General features: G+C 40.5%; 1 protein-coding gene across 2 annotated transcripts in view; it reads left to right on the top strand.

The window, feature by feature from the left end:
- The window catches only part of FAM189A1 (family with sequence similarity 189 member A1), a 454,124-nt gene that overhangs the window by 281,018 nt on the left and 160,518 nt on the right, over positions 1-12,588 (top strand). The gene's annotated exons all lie outside the window — the stretch shown is intronic.

The raw sequence follows: 12,588 nt of genomic DNA, 5'->3' as shown, positions 1-12,588 counted from the left end.
AGTGGGAGCTGTTTTTGAATGTAGTCAGGTCTTATCTTTTGCGAAAGTCCAGTCCTTCCCTCCCCAAGGCCAGTGGTCTTCAAATCTCCAGGAAAGTAGGTTAGTTCTTTGACAGATCAAGGGACTTAGGTTGGCAAGCAGGGAGTGCGTAAGCTTGAAGCAAGTTCACACTGCAGGTCGGTTGGAGTGCTGCTAGTGTCACTTGGGACCTGCAGGTGTTACTGAGAATGCTCAGGACTCGAAGTACCTTCTGTACTCATGGTGACATTTGAAGGTGAGGGTGGGGTAGGAATCAAACGCCTTTGGAATTTCCTATTTCTTCCCTTATTTCGATCTCCGAGGTCCCTCTCCAGTTCAGATAGAGTATTGAACCCTTTTCTGCCCTTTTTTGGATTGTGCTGGTGAATTTCTTAAAATGTTTGTCCTGTGCATTTCATGAGGATCCAGAAGAGGGGCCTAGGGTCTTGCCTCACATGGGTATTCGAGCTCCCAGCCTCCCACTCCATCACCCACTAGGGCCAGGGTGGACATTTATGGAGTGTTGCTGCGTGCCAGCAGTTATGCAGCAGACTCAACATATATCACTCTTTTAATCTTTACAATTGTCCTTTGTGATAGGCATTACTATTAAACATGTTTATAGACAAGGAAACTGAGGCACAGAGAAGTCAAGCAACATCTCCTTGATTTGCATCCAGAGAGTCCCGGTCTGGAGCCTGAAGTTTTTTTGCAAGATGCCGCCTCTGCGTGAAAGCAAATGAGGGAATCTTACTGCGTGGAAACCAGTTACCGTGACAGTGTTGGCAATGCACAGCATGTGAGCAGACATCGGGGTTATATGAACTGAAAATATCTTTTAAAGAAATTACTCTGGGCACTATCACTGTTACCACTCTCAAATTAATGACTTCTGAGTATATTTCTTCTACCGCAATTCAATCATTGTAAAAATAGCTTTCTCTTAGGTGCCAGGAACTACCCCAGCTGCTTTACGAACGTCAGTCTTTCACCCTTCCCACTGACCTGCAGGAGGCTCTGATCTTTGTGTTACTGATGAAGAAAGGGGGGGTCCGAGAGAAATGAGGTGACTGCACAGGATCACCCAGCTAGTGAGGGGCAGTAGCTGGATTCATGGCCATGGCCACGTGGCCCCTGAGGCCATGCTCTTTGAAGGATGCTCTGTTGCCTGGGGTTAGGTCATCGAGCTTTGACAGTGAGTTTTGAAGAGCTCTCTGCTTTGCTTGTGACCAATCTTTGCCATCTTTAATGAAAGTGCCAAGACAAGTCCCCACACTTTTTTTTTAAGGTTTATTTATGTATTTTACAGAGAGACAGAGAGCATAAGTGGGAGGGGCAGAGGGAGAGGGAGAGAGAATCTCAAGCAGACGCCACACTAAGCACAGAGTCCAATGCGGGGCTTGATCTCATGACCCTGAAATCACGACCTGAGCCAAAACCAAGAGTTGAACCCTTAACCAACTGCATTGCCCAGGCATCCCAACAAGTCCCCACACTTTCAAACAAGCATCAAAAGTAGCCATATGCCTGTTACGGAAAATTGTTGGGGTGGCAGTGTATGAAAGATGTGTTCTGTAGGCAAGAATCTTGAAGGAAGAAATTTACTTTTCAACTGTTTGCCTTCCAGAAAAAATAATAGAAGTATGTGAAAACATTATTACTTATTAGCTGATATTTAATCCAACATACTGTTGCTCTTCCAAAATAAAAAAGTAAAAAATAAAAGTAAATAAAAGTAAAATCTTCTTAATGTAAGGTGTCAGCTTGGGCTGCCATAACAAAACACCGTAGACTGGGTGGCTTAACAACTGAAGTTTAGTTTCCCTAAGTCCTGGTTGGGTTCTGCTTCCTTTCTTGTAGATGGCTGGCTTCTTGTTGGGTCCCTCCATGGCCATTCTTTGGTGTACACATATAGGGAAAGAGTGATCTCTCTCTCTCTTTCCTGTAAAGACCACCAGTCCTATCAGGTTAGAAACTTGCCCTTATGACTCATCTAACCTTAATGATCTCCTAAAAGCCTACCTTCAGATACGGTCACATTGGGGCGTTAGAGCTTCAACATAGGAATTTCAGGAGGACACGATTCAGTCTTTAGCTATAGGGAAATTGTTTTTGTTTTTCTAAATTTCATTTCTCCCTTTAATTTTTTTTCTGTATTTATATTTCATCCAATTCTGCAGCTGGATTATAAACACCAGTGGGAAGGATCTGTGTCTAAATGTCTGATCTACGAACCACCCAGCACATTATTCTTAATTTTTTTTCTGTCAAGTGATAATTCTCAGAAAAGGTAATGAGAGTGATCAGTATGTTCAGATTATTTAAAAATTAGAGTAGACTTTGAGTATTTGATATGGTAGCTGAAAAATAACATTAAATCAAATTTTTTGCCCAACTCATTTTTTAAAATTTATTTATTTAATTAATTTATTTTTTATTATGCTCAGTTAGCCACCATACAGTACATCATTAGTTTTTGATATGGTGTTCAGTGATTCATTAGTTGCGTGTAACACCCAGTGCTCATCACAACACGTGCCCTCCTTAATACCCATCACCTGGCTACCCCATCCCCCTACCCCCTCTCCCTTCTGAAACCCTCAGTTTGTTTCCCGGGGTCCGTAGTCTCTCATGGTTTGTCTCCCTCTCCGATTTACCCCCCTTCAGTTTTCCCTCCCTTCCCCTATGGTCTTCCGTGCTATTCCTTATGTTCCACAAATAAGTGAAACCATATGATAATTGTCTTTCTCTGCTTGACTTATTTCACTTAGCATAATCCCCTCCACTTCCATCCATGCCGATGCAAATAGTGGGTATTCATCCTTTCTGATGGCTGAGTAATATCCCATTGTATATATGTACCACATTTTCTTTATCCGTCATCTGTTGAAGGACATCTCAGCTCCTTCCACAGTTTGGCTAGTGTGAACATTGCTGCTATGAACATTAGGGTGCATGTGCCCCTTCTTTCCGTTACATTTGTATCTTTGGGATAAATACCCAGTAGTGCAATTTCTGGGTCATAGGGTAGCTCTATTTTTAACTTTTTGAGGAACCTCCATAACTGTTTTCCAAAGTGGCTGTACCAGCTTACATTCCCACCAACAGTGTAAGAGGGTTTCCCTCTTTCCACATCCTCACCAACATTTGTTATTTCCTGCCTTGTTAATTTTTGCCATTCTAACTGGTGTATGATGGTATCTCAGTGTGGTTTTGATTTGAATGGTGTGTCAATCGAGAAGAGGCTGTAAAGCAATCAAAGTATGTATTTGGGGTTTTTGGGATTACAGTCCCGGAGACACCAAGTCCACTGAAATCCAAAGTGTGGCCCAAATTGCTAGCAGGAAGTGCAGGTTTATAAAGGCAAAAACCACCAAGTTACATAACTTGTTTTGAAAGAATTAAGATTGGTGCTGGCAGACTTTAAACGAACAGGTGTTACATCATCTCTAATTCAGTCCAAAGTAGAAGGATGTGTTCCAAGAAGTGGTGGAGTTGCAACTGATTAAAGTAAAAAGTTCATGGTGTTCCGAAAATTGAAACAGGAGAGGTGTATAGGCTCCACTTCCTTAACCTCTTTTCGACTCTATTTTAAGTGACTCTCTTAACGTAATTTCATTTTGAATCTCCCTTCACAGGTGGCTGTTCAAATTTTCATTCTACCGGATCAGGTCATCATCCTGTGTTTTTTATGTAAGAGAAAGGATAGGGTGCTCTGTATGGTTTTAGTGGAGAGATACATCTCGAATCTAATCTTCTCATTTAGTTACAGAAAACTAGAGAGAACTGCTTTAACAGTTGGGTTCTTGGCAGATGAACTTAAAAATAAAAAAGAATATTGCCAATTTTTTCCTGTGGGTCGTAGGTACCTTGATATAACTTGCTCTTAGGGAAAAAAAATATATGAGACAAGTATAAAAAACTGGCTCAGTGTGATTAGAAAGGAAAGTCTATCTTTTTAGCAGTGTGCTGAATTCTGAAAGTTAATTAAAGCTGACATTGTCACATGGTATTCTAAACTTCTTATATTTAACTTTCCCTTGAAAAAGATACCTCTTTCTTCTCTGTGAATGTAACTATCCTGGTGTCTTAAATTGTCCAGTCATACAAGATCACCATCTCCTTTAGTATTCGGGTGAAACTGTTCACACCCCAGTGCCCTGTATTTGGGAAACCCAGCATTCTCTGTCCCTCGCCTCTTTCCCTAAGGATGGCTATGCTTGGTCCTAGAGATTTTCCTGGTCAGCCTGACTCCAGTTTCCTGTCTGTTGAATGCTCAGACCCTGAGCACTGGATGTCTCATGACTGGCCTTTACTTACTCCACTTGCCCCAGGTCGGGCACTGCACCCCATCTCGAAGGAACTGACATGTGTTGTGACAGCAATGCAGAGGGTATTCACCACCCTGCCTGGCAGTTCTGGTACTCTTCCTGGATTCCTGTGATCATCACATTGTGAATCCAGTAGTCATCTTTGGCTCATTTTACTTTCCATGTGACTTCTAGATCAGTAGAGTCTCACAGGTCTCCCCTACTTCACTGGCTGCCCCCTCTCAGCCTCTCTGCCGGCTTTTCCTCCTGAAGGGTGAAAAAGGGACAGTCCCAAGTCTTACTTTCTGTCCATGTTCTCTCACTACTGTGACTTCAGCGAGACCCGTGGCCTAAAATACTTTCTCTAGTTCAACTTTATTCTTGGGCTCCTGCAGACTCGTGTGTCCAGCTGTCTGGTCACCATCTTTATATGGATGTCTTGTAGGCATCCCAAATTGAACATGTCCAAGCAGAAATCTTCATTTTCTGCTCAAGTCTGTCCCTCTCAGCCCTTTTCCACATTAGTAACTGATATTGCCATTTACCCCATTGCCCAGACCAAGCATTAAACAATCTTCCTTGACTGCTCTTTCTCTCTCTGCAGTTCTATCATCGAGACCTGTTAGCTCTCCCTTCGTGATATACCCAGATTCCCATTCCTTCTCATTGCCTACGCCATGACTTCCCTAGTCTAAGCCACTGTAACCCCTTGCTGGACCAACACAGCCATAATACTTTCTACCTAATTCCAGTCTGGCCTCTAAGTCTGTGAGCCACACAGGTGCCTTGGTGAATTTACAAAAACCCAAGTCACATCATATCACTCCACAGTTCACAATTCTCTCACAGGGGCTAGTCTCACTCAGAATATTAATCTGAACTCCTCCTCATGCCCTACAAGGCCATGTATGATTTGTCCCTTGCCCACCTTCTGGCGCCTCCCCTTCTACACTAGCCACACTCACCTTCCTGCTCTTCCTTGTACATCTGCATGCTTTCCTTCCTTAGGGTCTGTATGCATACTGTTTTTTTACCCCTGCCATGCTCTTCCACAAGGTCTTACCCTGGCTTTGTCCTTCTCTTCTGTTAGGCTACTGCTCAATGACAGCTCTGCACAAAGGCCATCCCTGGCCATGCTGCCTAAAATACTTCCCTCGCCCATGTTATTCTTATGCAACAAAATACGGCCCTCACTTTTCTTTGTTTCCTTCTTCCAAAATGAGTAGAGTTGATGAGTGGAACTGGAGATGAGAATTTGGGAGGGAGAGACTCTGTTTTCTAGTGTTCACACTAGATGAAAACCACTGATTTTCTTGAACAACAAGACAATTCCTTGAGATGGTTTATGCCTCTTTCCTAATACCTGAGGACAGCTAAAATCATAAAGCTAAATTTTAAAAGCTAAAATATTAAAAATTTAGGTAGTATTTTTTCCTTCTGGCTATATAACAAATGGAAAAAATATTGTTATATTGGTATCTTACTGTGCTACCCGAATAATATGCAGTTCTACAATGCTTATTAGATATTGCGGGTCCTGAGTTTCTCAGGGTTATCAAATATTTTCATATTTATGGCAGTGAATTTAAAATATTTTTTAAAATTTACCTACAGTAAAATTCACCTCTTTTTGGCATACATTTCCATGATTTTTAATGTGTATACAGATTAATATAACCATCACCACCACCACCATAATATTCTCTTATGTTGCCCTTTTGTAGTCTAACTTTGACTTTACTATTAATCCTTGGAAACAAATGATCTGTTCTCCATCACTATGGTTTTTCTGCTTCCAGAATATCGTCTAAGTGGACTCATGCAATATGTGCTCTCATGAGACTGGCTTCATTTACATTTGAAACTCATCCCTGCTGTTGTATATATAAATAATTTTGTTCCTTTGTATCATTGGGCACTGTTCATTCATATGGATGTAGCATAGATGCTTTATCCCTTATCCATTAAAACATTGCATTATTTCTACATTTTGGTGATAATGAGGAAAGCTTCCATAAACATTTGTTTATAGGTTTTTGTATGGACATATGTTTTAGTATCTTTCAGTGGAATACATGGAGTAGGGTTGCTGGGTCATATGCAGAGGTAAGCTCAACTTCATAAGACATGGCCAAACTGTTTTTTCAGGGTGGCTGTGCCATTTTGCATTCCCTCTAGCATATGTGACAGTCCAGGTGCACTGTATTCTTACCAGCACTTGGCTAGTCCATTTACTTTGTTCTGTCATTCTAATAAGTGTGCATGTAGTAATATATTATTGTGGTTTTCATTTGCATTTTCCCTAATGAACAGTGATGTCCAGCATCTTTTCATGTGCTTATTTGCCATCTGTATATCTTTTCACATAGAAATGACTGTCTGCACTTTTTTTCATTTTATACAAGCATGTTTGATTGGAAATTCTTTACATAGTCTAGATGCAAGTCATTTGTCAGATATGTAATTTGAAAGTGTTTCCTTCAAATCTGTGCTTTATCTTTTCATTTTTTTAACAGTGTCTTCCTCTGAGTAAAAGTTTATTTATCAGTTATATTTCTCTTCCTGTTGGTCAATATTTTTTTCTTACAGGGATCATGCTTTTGGTGTTATATCTAAGGATCTTTACCTAACCCAAGGTTCTGAAGATTTCCTTCTACGTTTTCTTCTAAGAGTTTTTTAGCTTTATATATTGCATTTAAGTGTATGATTCAGTTTGAATTAGTTTTTGTATGACGTGAGGTGTACCTTGAAGTTTATATATTTTGACATATAGGTACCCAATTTTCCCAGCACCATTTTTGGAAAAGACTACCCTTCTCCACTGAATTGCCACTGTGTCTTTGTCAGAGTACAGTTGGTCACATTTGTGTAAAAGGATATCTGAGCTCTCTGTTCTAGTCCATTGATCTGTGTGTCTACCCTTCAGCAGTCCCACACTGTATCGATCACTGTAGCTTTATGGTAAGACTTTAAATCATGTAGTTTGAGCTCCACAACATTGTTCTTTTTCAAAATTGTTTCAGGTATTTGAGCTTCCTCCTGTATCTGGGGGCACCTTTTTCAGTGATCTGACTATAAAATGTAGGCTTTTGCCTTCCCATATTCTCACGTACTTCCCATTACTGCATTTGCCTCAGTGCAAAGTGATGAGAAGGAAGAACCTGCGAGGGTAGCCAGCATTGCCACCTTCCCCACTGCCTCCTGTCCCAGCACCTGCTCCCTTACTGCAGCTTCCTCACTAACGCTGTCCTCAGGAGGGGCCAGGAGAATCAAAATAACTTTTGTCTAACAGTCGCCCCTCCTTGCCCCTTTCCAAAGGACTCTGAACCGGTAGAGTGAGTTTTTTCTCAGAACTTTTATGTCTGTACATAGAAGAATCTAAGCCAGGGGATACTGGAGGGAGAAATCAAAACTAAAACAAAAAAAAAACAGGGAATCCCATTACCACCCACTGAGTGAGTTTCTGTTTTCTCACCCAGTCTGCCTGCTCTTATTAACTTTTCAGAGTCCTAAGATAGTTGCTTTGTATATTCTGCACAAGGTTTTGAGTTGTAATCAGTTGGAGAGAGAAGGTAGGATATGCTTGTCCCATCTTAACTGGAACCAAAAACTCTGGTAGGGAATTTTAATTAAAAAAATGTATCTTTGCATTTTATGTGTCAGTCATTTATTCCTTCATTCAACCACTATTTATTGAGTACTTTCTAACTACCAGCATTGTTCTGAGCATGTGAGATACATCAGTGAACAAATCAGATAGAGAGCTGATATCCTAATGAAGGTATCAAATAATAAAATCTGAAGGGTAATGCTGTATGTTAGAAGGTGATACATGCTAGGGAAAAAGGAATAGGTAGAATACAGTACAGGGTACTGAGAGAGTGGTAAAGGGAGAGGTTGCTATTTTATTTTTTTTAGAGAAGGGGGATGGGGAGGGGGAGAGGAAGAGAGAGAATCTTAAGCAGGCTCCATGCCCAGAACAGAGCCCAACATGGGGCTCAGTCTCATGACTCTGAGATCATGACCTGAGCTGAAATCAAGAGTCAGAAGCTTAACCAACTGAGCCACCCAGGTGCCCTGAGAGGTTGTTATTTTAATATAGTGACAGCAGGACTCATTGAGCAGATAATACTTGGACCAAGTGACAGAATGAGGAAGTGAAGGAGTTAGCCATGTGGATATCTGATGCAGAAGGAGTAATCAGTGCAAAGGCCCTGAGTGGGAGTGACAGGTTCTAAAAACAGTCAGGAAGCCATTCTGGTGAGAGGGAAGTGAGCAAGGGAGGAAGAGTAGAAGATGAGGTCATAGAGGAAAGGAGCAGTAAAGAAAATATAGGTCCTTCTAAGTAAGTTGAAGGACTTTGATTTTGTGTGAAATGGGGAGCCACTCACTAGAAGTTGTATACACAGAGAGAGAGAGGTGTGTGTGCAAGCAGATAGTGACGTGGTCTGATTTAACTTTTTAAAGGATCATTCTGGCTGGTGAGAAGAGAAGAGCTGCAGGGGAGGCATGGGAGAAAGAAGACCAGTGAGGAGTCTATAACAGTGTGATGGCTAATTTTTGTGTCAACTTGACTGGGCCAAAGGTACCCAGATATTTGGTCAAACATTTTTCTGGATGTTTCTGTGAAGGTGTATTTTGGAAGAGACTAACATTTAAATTGGTGGGCTTTGAGTAAAGCAAATTCCCCTCCCTAATGTGGTGGATCTCATGCATGAGTTGAAGGCCTTAATAGAACAAAGACTGACCTCCCCTGAGCAGGAAAAAATTCTGTCAGCAGACTGCCTTTGGACTTTGTGTGTGTGTGTGTGTGTGTGTGTGTGTGTGTACACACCCCTCTCTCTCCCTCTGTATACACACCCACACGCATGCACACATACTGTTGGTTCAGTTTATCTGGAGAACTCTGGTTAATACAAACAGTAGCCCAGATAAGAAATGATGGTGGATTGAATCAGGTAGGGGTAGCAGTGGGGCGAATGAGAAATAATTAGATTTAGAGTGATTTGTATAACTTCCTGAAAGTTTGGATTTGGGATTGAGAGAAAGAGAAAGGTTTTAAAGGTGACTCATAGGTTCTGTACAATTTCAACAGAATGACAAATGTGAGAATGATGTAGAAAGCAAGGCGATACTTAATTTAAAAAACAAACTCTTTAGAACGTATGTTGGGAAAAGAGATCCTCTTTAAGCATATTTACAAAGCTGTAAAATACCTAGTCCTAAATTTAACAAGAAATATTATGAACCTATAGGAAAATAGAAACTCTGACACTCTACAGAAAATCATAAAGCATGATTTTTAAAAATGAAATAATAGACAAATACTCAATACTATAAAGATGTCAGTTTTCACTAAAATAACATATAAATGTAATTAATCCCAATTAAAATAACAACTAGATTGGGATACGTATTAGTCTCCTAAGGCTGCAAAACGGAGTGGCTTAAAACGACAAAGCATCCATTAGTAGAGAATTGGTCAAATCAAATTTCTCAGCTGGTATGCTTTGGCACATGGATTCCCACAAATGGGTTACAGGTGTCTTCAGGTGGCATGCTAGATTCCCACATCTTAGGTTCCTTGATGGTGCCTCAAAAGAAGCTGTTTCTAAAGGTGCATGTCATGGTGTCTGCAGGGAACACCTAGCACTCCCTCTACCATCATGATACTGAACCAATGCTACTCATTGAGGGCCTAGAGCCCATGGGACTGAGGGAGGAGTTTGTGTTACAGCTGTCCCAAGGTTGTGGGAGGGTGGGGTTGCAGGAAGACCAAGTTCCTGGATGGTGTAGCTATAGTTGGTGACATCGCAATTCTGTCTTCATCTGTATCAGATTCTTCTGGCTATTTGAGCTAATGGCTCCTTTCAGTGCTGTCTATACTAACCACAGGGCAAATACTCCCATAGGGCAAGGACATTCTACAAATTACAGTACCTTGATCATGTGGAAATATGAATAATTCTGAAAAGATGTGAAATCCATTTGCATTATTTAAAGACATTTCAGTATTACATTCACCAAGGAAAAAAAAAACAGTATTCAATTATTTAAGTATAACTTCATTTATAAAGTTGTGTGGCTGAAAATACTGTTTTTAAATTTTTTATCATCTACCTGTGTATTTCTCACCAATAAGACTATCGAAACTTTAAAGAACTCATTACTTTAAAAGTTTTCTCAGAGACTTCTGCTTCCCACCACGATGGAATAACTGGTACTGAATTAACCCTCCCACTACAAACAATTACAACACTGGACAAGATAAATGAGGCGATTATTTTCTGATATTAGATAATAAGTAGTACAAAACTACAATCCTTCGGAAAGGAGAAATTCATAAATGAGTTCTATAGTCATCCTAGTTTTCTGCCTCAGGGCACTTTCCACGCTACAATGTGGAGATGGAGCCTAAGCAGAGCACAGTTATCTCACTGAGTTTGGGGGACAGAGACTAGAGTGTAGAACTGCTAACATGAAAGGAGTTTGTAGGGCAGCATATTGGAGAGAAGAGAGCTGTACAGAGAAGGGGCTCCAGGAATCTTCATAGAAGTCCCCAGTTTAGCCAAATAATTAAGCTGAGCATATGCAGGGTGAGATTCTGCAGGGCCTGCCAGAGAAGAACTGCTGGAGGGCTGTGAGCTAAACAGATTCTAGAAGTTGCATAATATGGCAAGGAGCTCCAACCATGGGCAAACATCACTGAATAGCCTGGGCACTGAGCTCACAGCCTAGACAGGCCGTGGCTTCAGAGTCGGTCTACCTCAGCTCTAGAGAAAGAGCTACTCGCCACTCTAGACCATGGGTTGGCAATCTATGGTTCGTGGGCAAAATATGGTCTTTTGGCCTCTTGTACAACCGTGAGCTAAGAATGATTTTTACATTTTAATTTTCTTGTTTTTTAAGAGATTATATTTATTTATTTGAGAGAGAGAGAGAGAACTAGCAGGGGGGAAGAGCAGAGGGAGAGGGAGAAGCAGATTCCCCATTGAGCAGGGAGCCTGACACGGGGATGAATCCCAGGACCCTGAGATCATGACCTGAGCCAAAGGCAGATGCTTAACCAACTGAGCCACCCAGGTGCCCAATTTTTACATTTTTAAAGTATTGTGCTTTAAACAATAACAATGAAGAAATATATGCATCAGAGAATATACATGACCCACAATGTGTAAAATATTTACTGTAGAGGAAAAGCTTGCCAATCCCTGCTCTAGACGCATCATAATAAATCTTAAAAACAAGCTCGAAAGGATTGAGCTGATCCACCAATAAATCAACTACCTGCTAGAACAAAATTTAGCACTCTCTGAAGAAAGAAACTAAAATCCAGATTCTCAACAGTATCACATCCACAGTTTCTAGCGTACAATCAAAACCCCCTAGATGAATTCATGAGAGAACGAGTTTCAAACAACCAAAATGATCCATGGCATTGACAAAAGACAACAGGAAAGCCTTTACTGGCCCAAATCGGGACAATATGTACATAAAAAAGAATAAAATTGCAGAGGAGTGAAACATATTAAATATGTTTTGGTCTATGATTTTATAATGATCTTTACAAAAAAATGAATTGCTACTCTCAGAAGATGCTAGAGAACCAATTTATTCTCTTGAAGACTAAATAAAGGGAAAGATTTAATCATAGTAGATAAATGGTTCCATCTCCATATGAAGAATTCAGACTAATAAATGAGGAAGAAATAATATAATTAGAACATCATCACTTTGCACCTCCAGCGTAGTAATGCATCTAGGTGTTGGCAGCCAGACTTGGCGTACCGTCCTATGAATGAACACAGTATGACCTGCCATCTTAACCAAAGAGAAAGAACCTCAGTCCAATCAAAGTCTCCAAATCCTATTGCTTACTTTGTTGTTGTTGCTTATTTACAAGACATACATACAAGAAGTAAACATTTTGAACTGCACCAAAAGTAGATTATCAGTGAATGCATAAAGGAACTACAGGTAAAATGCCTAAGGCCCTTCAACAGAGAACGTATAAGGAAGAGGGAAGGTTGAGATTAAAAAAGACAAAAAGACATGACTTTTTTTGTGGGGTTTTTTTGGGGGGGCAATTAAAATGCTTTATATTTGTGAGTGACAAGAGTAAATAAATAGATGGAAAATCTAATTATTACTTAAACTACAAACTACATCCTGTCTTTTATAACTATTGCTCTCTTTTGGAGAGAGAATCCTCCAGGTGAATCCAGAGGCCCACCTGGTGAACAACTGAGGCCAAAAGAGT

This window comes from Ursus maritimus, unplaced genomic scaffold (assembly GCF_017311325.1).
Source record: "Ursus maritimus isolate PB19 unplaced genomic scaffold, ASM1731132v1 scaffold_27, whole genome shotgun sequence".
Taxonomy (NCBI): Eukaryota; Metazoa; Chordata; class Mammalia; order Carnivora; family Ursidae; genus Ursus; species Ursus maritimus.
The sequence above is the reverse complement of the archived record's forward strand: the minus strand, read 5'-3'. Positions and strand labels throughout refer to the sequence as shown.